The following is a 5,171-nucleotide window of genomic DNA, read 5'->3' as shown; positions in this document are numbered from 1 at the left end:
AACCTATATAACTCACTCCCTCACTCTCTTATACCAGTAAAGTTTTTAGAGAGTGACTTGTGTCATCCGAAAGAGTGAGTGACGTCATTGAGAGTGAGTTATGGCCTCAATGCGACGTCGTTTTAAATTAATTATTCTCCCAATTCTATCAACTCGGATATATAAGAATATTTATTAGCCATTCATACTGTAGACACCCCATTTTTGACCGGCCTTAAGACTCAGACGTCACCGGTTGAGCGCTCGGTGATGATGTATATTGTGCTTGTTCTGAGGTTTCAGAGTCTCGGCTGCGAGCCTTGCCTCCGGACTTTGGGGCTCTTTTGCGCTTTGCCTTGGTTTGCGAACCAGGTCTTGTTTTCTCTATTTTCTCTTCCCGAAGGGAGGGAGAGGTCTCGTAGACCATCTCTCAGTGGCCGTAGGCTACGTTTCGTGGCCGTAGGCCATTTTTCCCGTTTGGAGACTAGTTTCCGATTTTCGGAGCCGTCGGCCGTGTGCCTCGATTCGAGACCGCTTAACTACCTCCACTTGCTCCGGTTTTTGGCACACACCTTGTTTCCTCTCTTTTGAGGGACACTGTGGCCCGAGAGACCACCTTCGTGGTCGCACGCAACTTCCGGTGCCTAACAACCTATTTTCGGGGCCCCAGGCCGCGTGTTTTGGCCCCCGAACCCTCGTTTTGCATCGGTTAGGGTTCATTTTTGGTATGGACCATATTTACATTGTTTGGAAGGTGGTAGGATGGTGGGAGACCAACAATTTTTTTGAAAACCATTTTCTCTCTCCTCCAGCCAGTTTTCTTGACAAAAAGCTGGTTTTTCGCACTTTTAGACCTTAATTTCTGGTCTCCCATACCACTATTGTGTTGTACTCATCTGGGAGGCCACCAATATGGGTAGGCCCACCAGCTTTTCTTCCTGACCCTTTTGAACCTTGCTAGAAAGCTGGTTTTTCTCTCTCCTGGCCATATTTTCTAGTCTCCCACCATACAGTTGTATTCTACTCATTTGGGAGGCCACCTTTCTGGTATGGCCGACCAGCATTCCTTCTTGAACCCTGGTCGGCCGGCCAGGGGAAGTGGTCGGCCGACCACCTTAGTTGGTCGGCCAGCCTTCTGCTTTTTGGCCTTCCTGAGTTGCATACAGCTGTGCCAGCTGTGTAGCACTTGACCCACTGTCCGAGATTTTAAGCCTTTTATTGGTCTTTTTAAGTGGGTTTTGACCCTTTTGCTTAGCTTCTTAGAGAAGCTTGACTCTTTTTTCAAGCTTCTTGAGGAAGCTTGACCCTTTTGGTCTAGCTTCCTCAAGAAGCTTGACCCTTTTTGGTTAAGCTTCTTTAAGAAGCTTTGACCCTTTCTTGAGGCTTCTCCAAGAAGTCTTGGCTCTTCTCCTCTATAAAACCAACACTCCCCCTCCATTTGTAAGGGTTAGAAAAACCAGCCAAGGCATATACACTCCACCCTCCATATCTCTCTCATCCAAGCTCAAATACCCCATTGTTCTTGGCCATTACACCACACCTCCTAGCCTACCACCTCCACCATCCATCCAAGCATCTTGGAACTATTTTTTAGGGTTGAAGACTCACCTTCTTGGTCCAAAACTTGCTGGATTGCTCTGCTACAAGGGTAAGTCCTCATTTCTCCCTTTTTTGCATTATTTTTCTCCATAACTTAGCCCTATTTGTAAGCATTTTTGGGTTTTGTTATAAACTAAAAAGTGTCTTATTTTGAGCTCCTCTTGAATTTTGATTAAGGATACTTTTCTGTTTGAGGTCATATACCTCCTTGTATGCTCTATCCCTCTTTGTAGGCTTATTTTGCTTCGTACCTTAGCCCTACTTATGAGCATTTTCGAGATTTGTCATAAACTGAAAAGAGTCTTATTTTGAGCCCCTCTTGATGTTTTATTAAGGGAATTTTTATGGTGGAGGTCATTTACTTCCTTGTATGCTTGTTTGCCTCTTGTTTTGAGCCTTGCATCTAGGCCTTTGTTGCATGCATTGTTTGGCCTTCTAGCCACTGAAATCTAGTGGATTTTCAGTGGCTAACACACTGTTTTGAGAGCCAAAATCAGAGGGGGGTGACCCCCTCTCTCCTTGTCTTGTTTGTTGGCACTTTTGGCCTTCCAAAGGGGCTCCATCTTGCATGCTTTGAAGTCTTGTTTTAGGCCCTATTATGTGAGTTTTGAGGTCTTCCTTAGCTCTTTCCGGAGCCCTTTTGGTCATATTTTGTGTCCTTCATGCATGTGTAGAGCAATCCTCCTTAAGGCCTTTCAAAGGGACCTTTCATTGCATGCTTCATTGATCCATTTCAGGGCCTTTTTGGTGAGTTTTAGGGCTGTCATAACTGATTTCCAGAGTTGGTTTTGCCATTTTACATGTCTATCTTGTATGTGTTGAGTAATCCACCCCATGGTCCTCCAAAGGAGCCCATCATTTTTGCATGCATTGGATACATTCCAGTGGTTATTTGGGCATATTTTAGCATACCATGTTCCTATTTGTGGCTGGTTTGGTGACCTCCCTTGTGCTTCATATACATGCCATGTAAACCATGCTTACTAGCCTATGTCGCCTGTTGTTTTAGCCCTTCATGTTAGCACTTTTGGCCATGCTTGAAACTTATTTGGTGCATGTTTAGGACTGCCTTGGCTCTGTTTTCATGCCTCATGATCAAATAATGCGCTCTTTGCATATTTGTGGTTCAATGCATTTGCCTAGTTTTGAGTTCCGGGGCCTATTTCATGCATTGGGTGACATGTTTCCATGATTTGGGACCATTGAGCATATTATTTCAGAGCTGGAAATTGCATGTTTGTATGCTATCTTTCATCTCTTGCCATGCTTTGGTAGAGTGGCATTTGATGCCTTAGGATCGGTCCCTTGCATCGTGCATGTTTGCATGTGTTTCGGTTGTCTCATTTCCATCATATGGCCACTGATTTGAGTGTGGCTGAGGTCCACTCATATTGGTTTAAGTCCACCGTGTATTGTGTATGCCATGTTACAATGTGTTGTGCATGTTATGTTGTTTTAGGCATTGTGTATGCCATCTCATTTCCTTGCATTGTGTATGCTAGGTTGTTAGTCGCATTGTGTATGCCATATGGTTCATAGCATTGTGTATGCTAGTAGCATGTTTGCATCTCATCCTTGCATGTTTGCATGATTAGGTGACATTGCATTAGGATTGCATGCTAGTTGCATTTGTGCATGTCATGCCATCCTTATTTGTTGCATTGTGTTTGGAGTAGGGTTTAGTCCAAACACAGGAAACAAGGGACGTTTCATACTCCAAGTGACGAAACGTGTCTCGATTCTCGGTCGCCGACACTCTTGACTGTCCATGATAGAGTTGTTGGCTTTACTTGCTTATATGTGCATTCATTCCATACTAAGTAGTGCAATTCGACTTCTCGGCCATCATGCATCGGGATGCGTGATTGGTGGCCTGAAAATCAAGGACTACACTCCCTAGAGCTCATGCAATGACGGGGAGAGTGGTCGTACACACATTTGTTGAGAATACATTGCCTTCTCTCTCTTGCCTTTGTTGCAGAAAAACCAGAATTCAGGGGCAGAAAGTGGTCGGCCGACCAAGTTTTCTGGCAGGCCGACCACCTTTTTTGGTTCCCACCACAAAGGGTGGTCGGCAGGTGTCTCCCAAGCTAATATCTTGTCAGCAGCCTTCCCAGGGTGGAGTTTCAGCCTCTTGGAGCCTTGCGCAAATTTCTAAAATCAGTCGCAAACAAAGGCGAGACGAGGCATCGCGATGGAATTTCCCGACGAGGCGACTCGAGCATGCATGCATCCATTGTCACCCAAAACAGAGCCGAAACAGTCACATTCATGTAGTTTACATGCTTACTTAGCTAGTTTGTTAATTTGTTAATGTTGTGTAATAATTAGCTGTAGCTGTTCTTTATTCGGACTGTATTATTTATTCGGACTCCTCGAGGGGGGCAATGTTGTAATAAGTGTGCGTGTGTGTGATGTATGTCTTCCAATCCCACGTCTTTCTCCCTTTTATTTATCAGCTTATGATGGTCAGATTAGGGCATGTTTCAATTAGCATACTTATGCTCGCATGTTTGCATTCATTCATCTGTCTTGCATGCACCGGGCTCGGCGCATCATACTAACTGCATTGTATTTCAATTCTGAGTTGAATACTTGTTAGTTATAGCATTTCACATGCCATCTTTAGAATAACCGAGCCTATTGTAGTTGCGTTAGGCATTTCAGCATAGTTAGGATCATGCATGGATTTCTAACATAGCTTCTGTTTTGGCTTGGAGTACTCGGTAAGTGTTTATGCTTTAGCATCCTTGCATGTGTGTGAGTGACTGCCATGATAGCATGCTTACCATGAGGCTATGTGCTTATGTGATATACCTGCCTGAATGCCTGTGGGTGAAGGTTGGATTATCTGAATTGGAATAATGCTTTGACTGTGAGTTTTAAGCCCACTTGAGAGTGGCAAATCATCTTGTTTTCTAAGCCCACCTGAGGGTGGCAAATTCATATTTTAGCCTACTTGCGAGTAGCAAACCGTTTCAAAAGCAAACATGAGGTGTTTTGTTCCAATTCAGGCGATCCAATCTATACTTGCATGCTGTGCGCATCACGTAGTAAATCTAGGCTAATAACCGGAATAAGAATGCATAATGTTTTCAAAACTTGATATCATGGTTAGTAGAGGCCGATCTTTGATCGGGCGAGCGGGGGTGCTCACGAAGTGACCTTTCCCAATTGTACCCAAGTTCCCGAGCTGAGGCAACTTTGGTGATGACGGACACGTGGCCTTAGGCAAACGAGTCAGGGTTTCCTAAATTCCCCAAAATAAAATATTTAGGTGGCGACTCTGTATCTGGCAAAGCAGTCCATGTTTGGCACTTCTTTCAAAAAAATCTATTTCTCAAAACGATTTGCCGGATTTGGACTCTTTGGTTCAGATTAAGAACCGTGACACAAATTGAGTCCGAACTGTAGCGAGGGCCCCACGCGGGCGCGTCTACCCATCAAAGACTGAAAAGGAAGTGCGAGGCTTTCTAGGTAAAGTACAATTCATAAGACGGTTTATCTCAAAATTAACCTTGACTTGTGAACCACTTTTTGGCCTCCTGAAGAAAGGAAAGAAATTCCAATGGGATGGCCAATGCCAAGCTGCT

This window comes from Camellia sinensis, chromosome 8 (assembly GCF_055761805.1).
Source record: "Camellia sinensis isolate YWXY chromosome 8, ASM5576180v1, whole genome shotgun sequence".
Lineage (NCBI taxonomy): Eukaryota > Viridiplantae > Streptophyta > Magnoliopsida > Ericales > Theaceae > Camellia > Camellia sinensis.
The sequence above is the reverse complement of the archived record's forward strand: the minus strand, read 5'-3'. Positions refer to the sequence as shown.